This window comes from Bactrocera oleae, chromosome 6, assembly GCF_042242935.1.
Source record: "Bactrocera oleae isolate idBacOlea1 chromosome 6, idBacOlea1, whole genome shotgun sequence".
Classification (NCBI taxonomy): Eukaryota; Metazoa; Arthropoda; class Insecta; order Diptera; family Tephritidae; genus Bactrocera; species Bactrocera oleae.
Window position 1 is genome coordinate 4,955,944 of NC_091540.1, and position 16,478 is coordinate 4,972,421.

General features: G+C 31.7%; 1 long non-coding RNA gene across 7 annotated transcripts in view; it reads left to right on the top strand.

Annotated features, from left to right (window-relative positions):
• LOC106622430 (uncharacterized) overlaps positions 1-16,478 on the top strand; it is a 159,461-nt gene that overhangs the window by 77,533 nt on the left and 65,450 nt on the right. The window contains exon 6 of one of the 7 annotated variants that reach the window (XR_011397146.1): positions 5,202-5,302. The exons of the other annotated variants lie outside the window; for them this stretch is intronic. This is a non-coding gene — a long non-coding RNA (uncharacterized lncRNA). Of the gene's footprint in view, positions 1-5,201; positions 5,303-16,478 lie in introns of those variants that run through there. 7 annotated transcript variants of the gene reach the window in all.

The window sequence follows — 16,478 nt, forward strand, 5'->3', positions numbered from 1 at the left end:
TATCAAAAATAACTTTTTCCATCTTTCTTTGGCGAGACTTAAAAAATAAATGACCATAGATGAATATATGCATATTTTTTCCTGTTTTGCTGGAACAGATCATTAAAAAAACATTTGTGAAGAATTTTATATAGAAATTCGGTCTAAATTTCGCACTTAAAAGTAAATTTCCATTTTAACTTATACTAAATTTTTTGTTAAATTTAAGACAGAAAATTTTAATTTTAAACTATTTTATTTTATTCTAAAATATTTATTTTTTGACCAAATTTCCAAAAACCAAATTGACCACATTTCATTCTAAAGCTATTACAGCCCATGCCTAATGACCAATAAAAACAACAAATTTTATGACAGCACATTTAACAACAAGTAGTTAATATTTTAATGGGTTTTTATTTGCGGTCGGAATATTCCAATGCAAATCAAATAGAAAAATATATTTATTATATGATTATTCTTTATTTTATTGGTTTGCATATGATCGAAATTTTAAATTCACGATTTTTGCAAATAAAGTATAATATTCAAAACAAATGTCAAAATAACAAATTGGTCTGGCCGAATGACATATATATGTGAAATTTTATAGGTTTTTACGTTCAAATGCATAATTTAATAGTTTTTTGTGATAATTTTAATGCACATAGTATAAATAGGAGTACAAATCAAAATTTCGAACAATTTGACTAATTTTAAAACTTTTTGGTGAAAATTAAAAATTTTTTTTTAAATTTTTTTTTTATTTTTATATATATATTCCTTTTAAATACCCTTAACTTTTCCAAATTTTAAAACTAACGACTAAACTCTAGCGGAAATATTATAATTTTTATTTCTTTTAAGTAAAACCAATTTGATGAACTTAAAAAAAGTTCAAAATATTTTGTTTAAAAGTAACATTTTTTGGTGAAAATTAAAATTATTTGATTAAAATAAAATTTTCGAAAATCACCTGGTTAAAATTTTTTTATAAATTTTCGTATTAATTAATATTTTTTTAATTTGTTTTAGTTTTTTTGATGTTTTATTTTTTAATTTTTACAAATTTCTTAACTAACAAAATTCTAGCAGAAATTTTGAATTTAATTTTTATTTTGGTAAAAACAAGTTCCCAATTTATAAAATTTTTTTTTCAAGAAAAATAAAAAAATTTACTTAGGCAAAAACAAAAACAGAAAATCAAAATAATTTAATCGAAATGCGCGCTCTCAATTTAAATAACAATCAAACAAAATGTAAACAAACAATAACCTTGAACTGCTTACCGATAACTCCATTTAGACACCGGCGACTTCCAAACACAAGCGACCGCACAACATGAATAATATATGAGCCCATCGCGCTTTTGTATTTGTGCGCGCGCGTACAATAAATAATTCAAACTCACCTAAAATGCATAATAAAGCATAAACTACTACATAATATGGAAAGTGAATTGTGGTAAGGGGCGAAAAATTAAAAATGCCAAACGCATATTAACTTATGTTAATTGGTGACAGAAGTGGGCTTACCGCTTAGGCAAAGCGGTTCTACGTACCCGATAAATGTTTAAATCGGAAGTAACGGCAGCAAAGTTGGGGATGTGAGTCGGCGTGACGAACTATATTGCAATAGCTTTTGGATACAGGGTGTGTTGGTGTAGGGTTAATTTTCATAAGAAATATACTCTGAACTGAGGTGCTAAAGCTGAGTTTTCACTTTCGTCGAAGGCTAGAAAGGCTGTCGGTGCGAAAACCGTTACTTCTTAAACGACAATTCAACTATTTTGGATATAATAAATGAACCAAAGCGATGCGAACTCGATTCAGTTGTTCATTGGACTCCGCGGGAATATTTTACGAACAGTTTTTATAGAAATAAATTTACCACTAAAGACGTTTGGGTGATGCCATAGATCTCGATACGCCCTTAAACTATAAGCTTCCCCACTTTTCGAACTTTCTATCACTAACTAATCAGCTTAGTGGCAGTTTCCGTTAAAGGAAGGTTCTTTAAGATATATTCCCGAGGTTTGTGAGTTTTTAATTAAATTTTATTAGCAATAAACTAGTTGGTATGCCAATATTTGCCTTTTGATATCTTAAACTATGGCTTAAACATTCGATACGCTGAGCTTAAAGACCGTTTTTTTTTTCAATGAATCGCCGTAAAATATCTCTTCAAGTAAATTTATGAAAGGTGGCATTTTTTCTGACTTGTTAATGAATATAATCGCTTAAGGCTCAATGTTACTTAAACGAGTCGCCCTGTTCGAAACCACGCTACACCGTGAAATGTGCTAACAGATATATTTTCATATTCCGGCAAAGCTGTCAGATATTATTTTCAAAGTGGAACTGCACATGCTGTTACAAAAAAAGACTTGAAAGCTATACTAATAAGAAATTTCTTGGAACTAATAACAATAAATATTATTTATGACAGCTGTCAGACAGACCTGTCAAAGCTTAAGTGTTCGACAACTCCCACACCAAATATGGTGCACCCTGTATGCAATATACATACGTACGTGCATATTTCAGCGTGCAAAAAATTAAAAAACAATCAAATTCATAAGTGGTACGACAGGCTATGAATCAGTTTATATATATGTATGTATCTAATTGTAAGATGAAGTAGCGCAACTAATCAAATGGCCAATAAGTGATTGTCAGCCGGGCTTCATTCAAATATCGTGCCATTACTATGTATTTTTACTTTCAAATTTAAAATTTCGAAACATATTTTTTAATTCTTGTTTGCCATTTTTATTTGTCTCTTTTATAGTTTTTTGTCTTTTAACTGCTTTATCGCAATTTTTTTGTCATATTTTTTAAAATCTTTTATATTCTTTTTTTGTAGTTTTTAGTCACTTTTTGTTGTCAAACAATTGTCGTCGTTAAAATTGCATACATTAAAATTTTATTAACTCATTTATTAAAGCCTTTACTACTGTCAATATTGATTAGATACGTGGTTGAAAAAAAAATTAAAAGCAAAAACTCAAAAGCGACAGCACTAGTCTTAAATACTAGTCTGGCAGCGCAAAAATATTTTTTTTTTTTTACTCACACAAACCCGAAAGCAACCGGTTGCGGCGAGGTGTGTTTAATGCACACATTTTTACAGTCGTGTAGCAAAATAAACAAAACAATAATAAACAAAAAACCAAAACAAATATTAAATCACATAAAAAAATATAATCGAATAAATAATGAGGCGTAAAAATCAATTTTGCACCATTAAACTAACGGCACACGTTTTGATTTCTATTCACGGCTGCCATACTGCTTTTTCTTATACGTATCTTTTTTTAATACTAGTTTATGGCTTTCCAGTATTTTTAGACATCATTGAGTCATAAATGCTGCTGCTACAAAGAGTTGTCTGCTTTTCGACTGTCTGCTGTCGTTTATCGTTGCGCATGCGCCGCGTCGCGGCTCTGCACTGCTTCACTGCGCTGCGCCATTCATGCGTGGCGTGCCCATTTTCGGTTGTCAATACTCCAACACGGTTGTCAACAAATCGTTAAGCTCCAAATTTCTATGCAAATTTGTTGGTGCATTTGAAAGCTTTTGAGCTCACGCTGGCGTTGACTTAATAATGACACAAGTTTCAAGCGGCGAAGTAACATGCGGGCTGGCAGGTAGACAGGCAGCTTGGCTGCTATGTGAAGCGTTGTGCGGTGCATTGTCTGCTGCAGTGCGCGAATCTTTGTTGCTATTGTTTCTTTTTTTTGTTTTGTATCACTATCATTTTTATTTTGGCAAACGAGTAGTGTGTATAGACGGCGTGTTTTTATTGACTTTTACGGATTTTGATTTGTCTTCGTGAGCATCGTTAATACTTATTAAATATGAATTTATGTTTTTATGTTTATAGAAGGCTCTTGCTGTACATAAGTCTGGAAAAGCTCGAAGAAACAAGTTAAACTGTGAACTAACCGGGGAATGGGCTTACCAATCTAGAACTTCAAGTAGACCCCAAAACTTAGGGAGCGTAAGATCGTTTGTGTGTGAATAAGCTGCTCAAAAGGTTAACCGTTTTTACATGCTGCTGAAACTAATAGTCCAGTGCAGATTATATTAGTGTTTAGCTCACAGTATTTAACCGTAATGCTGCGAATTTTTTACATAAAATGACAATACTTTTCATGACACTTCTCTCAAATATCAATAAGAAATTTAAAAAAAAAAATTGTATCTCAAACGCATAATTATTATAATCGTTGCAAAGTAAGAACGATCTTTAATCCCAGTTCTGACTATTTGCGGATCATATCTTGAGCCCTCTCGAGATTTGACTAAACCTTATCAACCAAATTCAGTCAAAATTAGTATTTTCAAAGTAATGCTGATTCGAACAATAGAATCGCTCCAGACAAAAGAAAGCAAAATTAACCCCTAATATCCCCATAAGCCTGAGAACTGGCTTAGAATTTTAAGGAATAGAGTTCACTATTAAGTTGATGTACATTTTTAAACCGTTACTAATATCTTTTGTAGGAAAAAGCTAAAAAAAATTTGGAGTTTCATTATAAAGCATGATTTGTCTTAAAAAGCTTTAAGGAATTTATTTTTGGTGCAAAATTTTTAATCCAGAACTAGTGTAGCTCACTTCTGGTATTGCCAATGCCTTAATGGAAAAATGTCTGTTTTAGACCTTCAGTTTCTTTTAAAGTCTTTTAACTCTGCGTAAGAAAAATGAAAAAGTTATACTACGCCAATTTCAAATAATCTGAGACTATGTATGTACTGTTACCAAAAGCTTTAGATCCGGTCTAAATAATAAAATATTAAATAGTTTAATTGATTTTCACACTCACAATTCAAAGTACGTTTATTATTCTAAAATGTTGCCTGACAGTCTAGCTTTTTAGAATTCTCAAAAACATCACGTGTATAAAAATAAAATCCACAAACCAACAGCTGTTTTGAATTGACACCGTCATTGGAATGCTGGAATTTCCAGCATGTTTTGACGCTCGTCATTCAGCTAATATTTGATAAAGCTGTGGTAGCAGCACGACTAGGCAATTAAAGAATATCAGTTAGTAGCTTAAAATGTTACTTTTAGTGAGTAAAAGGTACATAAATATTTATACAAGGTTCAAGTGGTTTGGAATGCGAATAGAAACCATAAATACTGATATAGAATTAAAAACTAAGAAAATATTTATATTTGCTTGTAATTATTTTATTTACCGCATGCCTTTGCAGTGTTTGAACAAGTTTTGAAGAAGTTCAGGCTCAAGCGTTTTCGATTCGCCACTACGATTGAAACTGGACTTAATCATGGAAAATTAAAACATGGTAAAAAAGACACGGCGCCAAGCAAGCGATAGATAAGCGTTAGAGAAAGACAGTGAAATAAGGACAAAACCAAAGCAGAGAGAGAGGAATAGAGCGATAAAGATAGGGGAAGCAGAGAACAAAGGAGTTTGTGTGTACCTAAATTAAGCGGTATATTCTCTATATATTATATTAGTTTAGGCCAGTCAGTTTGCTTTATGCCAGTTGTTCGTTCGACTCGGTAGTATCCCTCATTATGTGAATGTGTATCACAAATGATTTTTTTATTTTTAAATAAAGGTAACTCCACCTAAAAATGACTAACACAGAGAAATATTGTATTTAAAACCTTATTATTATATATTTTTTCGTATTTTTAACTGCCCAGCTAACAACACTTTTTTCTCTTTGTTAAAATCACAATAAAAATTTAAGTAAACTCATTTTAATAGATACAACTTTTCCATTAAACTCTGCTACTATGTTAAAACTGTTAATTAGTATGCAAACAAATCTATACCGTTAACGCAACATATTGCATGTTTAACAAGTTTTGTTAATAAATTGTTTGAAAACTATTTATAATTAAGTATGCAATCTAAAGTATATGTAACTCAGCAATAATTAACACAATTTTCCACTTTGTTGCAAATTTGCATACCCACAAGCATATAAATATGTACAGTTGTAGCGAAAAGGTTAATTTATGAGTTTATTCATGAAATGAGAAAAATTAGTTAGATAGTTTTTAGTGCAAAGTTTAGAATTAATACATAACAAACATCGTGAAATTATTTTTATTGTTTTTATTTGTGCTTTTGTGAAATTAACGAAATGTAGGTAATTTGAATATTAAGCTTTTATCTCTCAGCAACGTAAATTTTTAATGTATATAAAACGGTAAAAACGATACATAATGAAATTTCCGAAAGCGCTGGCAGACCGATCAAGGTGAGATGGAATACCTTAGAATACAAGGTTTCGAAAGGACTGCCGAACGATTGCTGGCCTAGTGATAGGTAATAGGACTTACTAGCATTATATGCGAGCCGGATGGACATTAAATCGTACATGCCCAGAAGAGCAAGGAAGTTGAGAGACGCTGAAACACCACCTCTGCTTCTATCCGGCCTTATCCAGAATTCGTTTTAGGTATCTGGGAGCTTCGCGAATCGAACATACACTAAGCAAAAATATATTTAATAACAAGTGTTTATACCACTTTAATAAGCTATCTTCAACGCCCCTTCTATTGATTTCTGCTAAATTACTTTAATCTTGCTTTCACATGCAAATTTATTGATAAGAAGACAGGCTCAAATATAAAGCGCCGAAAAGTGTACGTGTGTTTGTGTCTCCACCTTTTTTCCGCTATGTGTTGTTGTTTTTTAGGCCAGTACAATGACCGCAATATGTGCTGCATGCAATCAGCCACAACCGTTGAGTGGCAGCATTCGTTGACAAAACAGAAGTCACCAGCATTAATGACAAAAATGCCGGAGACTTCAAAGTATGAAATACAAAAAAATTAAACAAAACGTTAAAGCCCAAAGACAGCGGGCGGCTACAAAGTAGGTAAATAGCCGTACAAATTGTAGCTATTACAGCCAACAGAAACAAAAGCAATAATAATGGAAGTGTTGACAATTCTATGGAATTCTTATGTCAACGCAGCAGGCGAGTGGTAATAAATACAATATATGGACTAAAAGCGAATTGAATATGTGAAAAAAAGCAGCGAAAAGACATAAAGTAAATACAAACATGTCAATAAAAAATATATTTTCATATGACTCCAAAATCCGCGCATATTTAAATGTGCTTATTGTTGGCTTATGTATGTATGTGTGTGGAACGAATAGTGTTGACAGACGCGAGTACAATGCACTTGCGATTTTTTCACACGGAAGATTTTAAGCTCATTTATGGAAAAAATTTTAAGCAAGGAAATAAAATGTGATATTTTTTATTCTGATTAAGCAAATATTAAAAGCAAGTTTACAAATATTTAGTGTTAACAAAAAAACTGAAAAATATTATTTCAAAATTTTGAGAACCAGTATAAATTTTACTAAGTTTTGAAAACTTTATAAATCGTAAAATTTGTTGTATGATTTTACAAAATCAAAAAATATTCTACATACATATTTATATTTTTAATGTTTAAAATTTATAATTAGATTTCCAAAGACAAAATTGTAAAAAAATTATAATTAAAAAAAAAATATCGAAATTTTTTAATTAAAATTTAAAATTTTTTTTGCATCTTTCAGAAAAGAATAAAAATGTTATTTATTTTTATTTATTATTTATTACTACAAACAAAAAAACTATACAGAAGTTAAAGTTTTTTTCCAGAAAACAAATTTTCTGATAAATTCGCAGAAATATTTTAAAACCTGTAACTTTTTTTTACTATACTACGTATTTAATAAAAACTTGAATAGACTGCATCAAAAAAATTTCATATATAATAATTTAAATAAACATGCTTGAAAAACTTTTATATATCAAACTAAAAAAATTTTATTGTTTTTGTTTTTAAAAAATTTGATTGTTTTTATTGAAAGAAAATTTTACAGAAATTTAATTTTTTTTTTATTAAACAAATTTTCCTTTTGATTAGTATAAAAATTGTAAAAAAAAATACTGCAGTACTTTTAAAGTAAAGAGTTAAGTAAAATTCTGATGTTAAAATTATTTTGAAAAAGTTAAAAGTTGGAAATTTATTTAAAAATCACTAAATTCAGAATAAACAGTTAATATGTAAAGAGTTTAACTTCTTGATATTGAAAAAAGTTTATCATTTTACGAAAATAACGCATATTTTTAAATAAAGGTGTTTCTAATAACGGGTTATTTTTATAAACTTAAATTTTATATATAATATATGAAGTTTTATTAAAGCATAAATGTTAATATAAAAATAATATTTATTTAAAAAATAAAATTTATTAAAAAAAAAGTTTTGAAAATACAATAAAAACAATTTTTAATATATGTAGGTTTTTCTTTTTTTTTTTGAAAACGTAGTTTTTATTGGAATCAAATATATATAAAAAATAAAAAAAATAAAAATTGTAAATTGTTAAAAAAAATATTTATTTGCTTTATTTAAAAATAATAACTATTTAAAACAAAAAAAAGTATGTATAGACTTCTTGATATAAAAAAGTGTATCATTAAAAGCTAAGCTACGAAAATGTCGATAGCTTTTCAGAATAAGAACTTTAAATTGCATGTTTCTAATTTTTTTTATATATATAAATATTTTTGTTCAAATTTTTTACATATTTTTTAAAGCCAAATATCATAAATCTTAATTTAAAAATAATCTCTATTTTTGAAAACAATAATTGAAAAAAAAAATATATATTTAAACTTAAATAATATGAACCGCTTTTTAAACGCATATTCATTGCTTTATAAAAATTCAATTAAGATCGTCAGCATACTTTAAATTCCCAGCATACACATGTGTACTTATATATCACTTTAAAAATTATTTATACGCAAATTGAAAAGAAAAATTGAACACGTGTAAAAAATGTGCTTAAAAAAGAAGCATACAATTTTTACACATGTCCATATGTACGAATACAAGTGAGTTTCATTTCACAAATACACGCACACTCACTAATTTATATAAACGACCGGCAACGCATAATTTATGAACTTCTGCAATAATTTAAATTTATTGCAGGCGCAGAACTCAAGCGCAACGCATATTTGCAAGGCGCATAGCCACACACATACACACACAAACATTTGTAAAAAAGATTATGCTATATATTACGAAAAAATAGCTAGGTATGTACAACAATGTGCTATGACGTTTGTTTGCTTGCCAATTTTGACGCTCATAAAATAAACATTAGAATCAATAAAAACTTCAAACGCATAACAAGCAATAACAAAATATACAGTTATACGGTGGAAAAACACAAACTGAAAACCAAAAGCCTAAAATATTCCATAAAATAACAAAAACACAAAAAAAAATAAATAAAATCTTGATAAATGTAAATAAAATGTATGGATATGGTAAATTACGAAAAATGAGAAATCACTCATACGCCATGTGGCACTGGCGCTTATTAAGCTACTACTAGCAACTGTATAGATATACAAGCGTATTTACATAAACGTTGCAGGCATAACACATGGCGCAAGCATAATTATGCGCACATATGTTTATCTATGTAAATTGACGGGCAGAGGGCACGAAACAAAACTGCTAGCAAACTTTTGATATTTGTTATGTAGTTTTTTATGCGTGTTGTTTGATAGCGGGTGCTAACAAAAACTTTTTTGACATTTGCATAAAATACATAATACAAATTTTTAGTTACAGTAACTTTTTAGTTGTAGGTTTGTAATTTTTCATATTTTTACAAACGCTATCGATATACATATGAGCTATCGATATCAACAAAGCTGCGCTTTTCATTCCCTCCATGAGCGCGTAGGTTCTTCCGAATATCTGCTTTTTCGCTTACACTTTGGCCAATGCTGTTAAGCTTATTTAGCAAGCTCATTCTACTCTTAAAAATATTTCTACTTTTTGTACCTGCAGAGGGTATATTAAGTTTGCTACCAAGTTTGTAGCACCCAGAAAAAAATGTCGGAGACCCTATAAAATATATATACAAATGATCAACATGACGAGTTGAGCCGATTAGACATGCCCGTCTGTCACTCCGTCTGTCCTTCTGACTCTATATACCCGAACTAGTCCCTCAGTTTTTGAGATAGCGCTCTGAAATTGTGCACATGTCCTTTTCTATCTAAGAAGCTGTACATTTGTCGGAACTGCCAATAGCGGACTCTATAGCATATAGCTGTCATACAAACTGAACATACGAAACCATGTCCTTGTACCTTGTATTGAAAACTTTTTATACGACAAGATATCTTCACGAAAGTTGGCACGGGTTATTGCCTAAAGCAACGGCAATCTCCAAAGAAATTGTTCAGATCGGACCGCTATAGCTTTTAGCTGCCTTACAAACTAAATGACCAAAATCAAGTTATCAAAGTTCCAAACCTTCATTCACTGTTGATTTTGATACAAATCACTCATTCAATGATTTCGCTATTATTTTCTTTTAATAAAATACAGCGACATAGAAATACCACGCCCAGTAATATTATAATTGTCATGTAGTGCAGATTTTAAGCACTAAAATTATATAATATTTGTTGATTTTGAGATAATATTCGCAGCAGGACAGGGGGAAAATCAACTTTGGAAAGTATTATATAGGTCTTTGGAACATTTTCGATGGAAAAACGATTTGATGTTTCAAAACTGTAGCACGTGTTTATTTTAAACCTTGTAACTCTTCAACACGCGCCATTAATTAGACAATTGTCGATTCAATAAGAAAATATTGCTAAAATGAGGAAAGATTTAATACTTGTAGAATATTACCAGCATGGAAGGGAAGAAAATAGTAAGCCATAAGTCCATAAAAGAAAGGTCTATTAGTTGCGAAACACATCACTGAAGCATAGAAAGTAAAATCGCTATATTATTTCAACTTTTTATTTATAAGTGGACTACCAAAAATGTCTGCGGTATCCTTCTTCTTCATACTGCCAAGATAATTTTCAACAAAATATGTACATCTGATTTTTTAAGGCAGTTAGTGATTCTCAATCTCTGAAATATGTCTAAATAAATAAATTATTTTTCATTAATTTTTGTTACTTCTATCTCTCATTCAACGCAGTCACGCCTGTAACCCTCATCTTTTAAAGTTAAGACAGAGTCGGCGATAACAAAATTTGTCTGCTATGCACTCTTCAAAGCAGTCTATCTCATCTTTCATGCATTTTCGCTCACGCTTCAATGCTTTCGCAGCGCAATTTTCAACTCGAGTGCAGTCGAGAAGCGGCCAGTTTGGAGTGTGGCGTTTGTTATCGCACAAATGCTATCGCAATCACAATGTTAACGGTAAAATGAAACAAAAAAATTAAAAAGTAAGAAAAGAAGAAAATATTTGTGCAAAGCAAGCCCACAATTATCCATATAATCGTTGCAGCAAATAAAAAACGCAATGACTAAGCAGCAGCAGCCTCCGCGGCAGCCAAAGCAAAAAGTCAAGCTTCAAAGTCAAAGCCAACAAACGCGCGCCATGCCGCTTCAACGCCAACGACTACGATTGCAGCGCATGTAAAGTGGCTACAATGTTTGCTTGTTTGCACACAGAAAGATGAGTAAGCAAAGGAGTTCATAAAAGAGTTGCAAAAGTCGGTGCAGGCATTGTGGGTTTAAAGTGCGGGAAAAGCATACATACGAGTATAAGTTTGAATGAAAATGTGCGCAAATACGTGTCGGCTGATTTGTTAGAGCCTGCGTTGTATTTAAGCGTTTATTCAGCGCTTTTCTTTTATTTATTAAATGTATGTACACATTTATAAACTTGGAATTCTTTTTAGCTTTCTTGAATTTCTTTACCATACGCTATGCTGCCCACTTTTTTGTGTGTGTGGCAAGTGAAACATTTAAAAAGTAATTTTCTGTGTACTTGAACGTGTGTAAATATGGGACATGATGAGCTCAAAGCAAATATTGAATGAAGTCTGAATACAAGCGACGACAAGAAGTGCGTCGCGAGACAAACATGCCTGTAGGAAAACTAACAATAGCAAATTACTTATATTTCTAAAAGTTATAAGGGAAATAAACTACAGCAAAAAAATTGTAAAACGTTAACTTCGGTTGCACCGAAACTATAATACCCTTCACAGGGGCATTTCTAACATCATAAAAGGGTATAAAAAAATATTTATTTTGATTTTGGTCAGCCAGTTTATATGACAGCTATATGATATAGTGGTCTGATCTAAAAAATTTGTTAGGATATTGTAGTGATACCTTGAATAATAATCTATACCAAATTTCATGAAGATACCTTGTCAAATAAAAGTGTTTTCCATGCAAAGACTTGATTTTGAACGTTCAGTTTGTATGGCCATAGTAGTCCAACATCAGCGGTTCCAACAAAAGAGCAGCTTCTTATATAGAAAAAAACATGTGCAAAACTTAGGATAGATATCTTAAAAACTGAAGAAATATTTCGCATATATACTGACGGATGCGTATACTATTGCACACATAAATAACGAAAAAGTGATAGATAATTTGCTCATATTTAGAATATTTCTTACAGGGTAGCATGCCAGGTTTATAAATGCAAACAATTTCAACAATATATCTAGATATATATTTGTATATACAATATTTAAAAATATATATACATATGCATCTTGACTTGGGCAAATAATTACTTGCGAAATTTCAACAATTTTAATGAGCTGGAAAAAAACTTGAGTGATAAATCCAAAACTAACAAAACAAGTCAAATAATTAGCACGAAAGTCGCAAATGAAAAGCAAGAATTTCGCAAGTTAAACGCGTAAGTAGATAATCTGAAGGTTCTGGAAAATCTTAGCGAAGCATAAACGTTAAAAGAAATATTTCACATATTTTTTCAAATTTTTTTATAAAACACTTTTTAGCATTTAGCAGATATTTTGTGCGTTGGAAACTCTGAGAATATTTTCAGCTCTATAATATAACTGAGTATATTAAAACCATAGTGCATATAGTGCGAAGTCTAGAGCTCACATAGGTATCTATGTAAGCCTAACACGCTGAAAATGTAATGTCTAAGTGTAGATTATACTTATCGCTTGACAAACATAGCTAAAAAACTCTTTGGGAGCATTTTCGGCAAATGTCCATTGGCCATGCGGATATCGCTTAGCATTTAAAAGGGGCTTATATACTCTATATATACACTATAAAAAGCACATAAAAATAGAAGCAGCAGCTTTTCTATAAACCAGAGAGACTCAATCTCAGCTTAATCTCAATCTCATAAAATGCATACGTAAATAAGTGACTCAGCACATCATGCTGATTATTTACTTATATGTGGTATTTGAGAGGGGCTCTGACGTTTTCTTCGGGGTGTTACAAACTTCTTGTCAAATTTATTATATGCTGTTCAGGGTATAAAAACAAAGTGCTAAATTTTACTATTTGGAGTTTGAAAAACGAATTTTACTTAAAAAAAACAGAAAAGTCACAACCAACCTACAACTAAAAGCGCAGTATTGTGATCAACCAACAACAATGTCACGCAACAACAACACTTAGACCATTGCATTATTAAAAAGCAAATCCATTTAGGCCAAACATTAGACAACAGACACTCGAAGCTTTTAGCGGCAGCAAGCATGCAAGTAGACCAACTGGCCACTCATCGGCAGCGGCCACAACCAGCGGAAAGCGAGCCATAGCCGTCGTAGCGATGCAGTCAGCGCCAATGGTCAAGCAATTGTGGAGCGCAGTGTCTTTAATAAACAGATGTGGCTGCGTATTAGCGCCATTCTAACGCTAGCCCGTCTATATTTACGCATATGTGTGTATGTGTGTGTGTGTACGGCTGTGTGCAACTCTTGCATTCAACTGCCATTTAACCACTTAGCGAAATTACCGTTACACGTTGCTTACTCCACATCATGCAATCAAACTCAACCTGTGTGTATATCCATCATTCGACGCGCCGCTGACGAGACGACAAGTGCATGAAAGCGCGGCCATTTGGCTATTAGTCGAAAGCTAGTAATGAAGATTGCATTTGCTGACAAGAGACATACATACAAACACACATATATATGGTAGGAGAGTGGAGAGAAGGCAGCAGAGAATAGAGTGGAATTTGAATGTGCAATGGAAATGAAATAGAAGTTTGGACTGCGTTCACACACATACATATATATATATGCTTACATACACACACCTACACATTTATTCGCCTAACTGCTTATATGTGTCCCACGAGTTGTCTTGGTCAACTTTAACTCTGTCTGTTTTCATGAAAAAATTTCCAGCGCTTCCGTTGACTCTAGCATCCTGCTGCACCTACGTTTGTATGTCTATGTGTGTATGTATACTTGGCTAAATATCTACAAGCAACAGCACAATTGGTGTTGGCACTGTTTACTTTTCAATTAACTGCAATTTGCTTTTAGAATTGTTTTCATTTCTTCTTTTTTTTCTAAAATTTTACTTGCCAAGTTTTCATTTGTTTTTCCATTTTCTGCATTGTACAAATAATGTTTTGTGAAAAGTGCTGAAAACGCTTAAGGGCAAATGCCAATCAAGCGTTGTTCTATAGACAATTGGTTAGTCGGTTAATGATGGCATTTGATGACTTTTGGATTGGTGTATTGTATTGCCGCGAATTGTATTGGTTTTGTGGCAGCAACAATTTAGTTGGACTTAATGGTGGTGGGTAGAACTATTTTTCGAGTTCAAATTAAATAACTTTGCTACGAAGAAGATGTAAAATGGAAAAACACAGTAAGTCAGAAAACATGGCATATTTTCCGTAGTTTTTTACTTAGTCCTGCAAGATGAATTAGTTGGCAATGGAAGTGCTGGAGACTAATTATGACAAATTAATTCCAGCTCCAAAAACCAAAACCGAAACCAAAAAGATCCAAAAATTGAGCAAACTGTCAACTTTCAGATAGTTATATTAGCACATTTAATATGGAAGAGTCTAGGAGTGCCAGAGCACACTGGGACTTCTGAATTTAAAACAAACAGACTTTTGAGGGTCTTATTGCAGATCATGACTTTATAGGAAGTACATATATGACTCCGTACATCAGTGTGCTTTCATATTTACTGATAAATGCAGAGACCTTTTGGAAGTTTTAGTTGGCAGTGCTGTTGGTCTAAAAACGCTATAAGATGTCACAACCTGAAAGCACTCCACACACTCTCTCATGTCAGAGAATGTAAATAAATTAACTTCTCGCATGTCAGAAATAGTAAGGGTAATTCGCTTGTTACGCAAAGTAAAAATTAACGAGCCAAAATCTAGAATACAGTTCGCGTTTAAGCCACAAAAACGGCGCCTCCTGTCAGGCCAAGCGTAAATTAAGTTCGCACACTGAAATTCGTTATTTTTCTGTTTATTTCTTGTTTTATATATTATAGTGTCAATATTACTTATAGTATGTGCTCTCAAAGTTTTTTTTTTTTTAATTTACTTCGCGTTTATTTTCATTTCAACATTTTCATTACCAGTCGGTTTGTTTATTGTTTGTTTTTACTCTGTTGCACTCGCACTTCGCACTCAGCGTGCTATTGTCAATAAATTTGTTCAAATTTGTTTTTTTTAACAACAAACATATATATACAAAGTTCACTGAATTCTTTCGGAAAATATTTTTTTCCGCCTTCATACACAATATTTGTTTTCTTTGTTTTGATAAACTTTCTCTAAGCACAAACAAAGTGTGTGCATATACTTGTACCATTCAGCGCTGACACTTGACACTTGTCAATCGATCTGCAGCTCTAGTGGTCAGTTTCCCAAGTGTCAAAGTAATTTTAATTTTAAATTTTCGTTTTTATGCGTTTTCTTTTCATTTACAGCTGCGAAGTGCTCAGCTTTCTTTAGTTCACTACAAGTGCTTTTTAACGTTTTTACACCATTGAATTGTTAAACATTTCAATTTACTCACATTTTTTCGAAAAGTTTCGTACATTTATGGTACATCTATTATTCTGGCATTACAAACATTTCTTTAACCTGCCTTACTTTCTTCTTGCCATAAAACAAAGTATTCACACATTTACCCCATCCAAAGCGCATACACACTTGTTGTTGTTTCGTGGTGTCGGCGCTGTTGTAAACACACTTGAAAACGTCAAAATGCGCTAGAAAACTAACAGCTACAACAACAGCAACAACGCTACATTTTGACGTACATTCCCGTGACAGCTGAACATAGTCACACAACAATCGGCTTCCAAAAATCACTTTTTTTTCCGATTTGAGTGGAATTGTACGTTCGCTTTTTGTATGCTGTGTATGTAAATAAGTTTATGTGTGTAAATGTTATTTATACTGGAATTAATTCTGACATCTTGGCGTGTGCCATTAAAATTTAAATATGTTAATAAGTACAAATGTATATGTCTGTGTGTGTGTGTATTTTCTTGTTTTTTGTTGACTTTGTCAATTTTGTTAGTATCCGCCTTTTTACACCAACTTTCTATTTGACTTGTGTTATTGTTTTTTAATGCTCAGTCAATAGTAATGTTCTTCTTCGTTTTTTTTTTGTACTTTATTGTTTTCTTCACACTAATTGTTTGGGTAGCACTGAATTGAA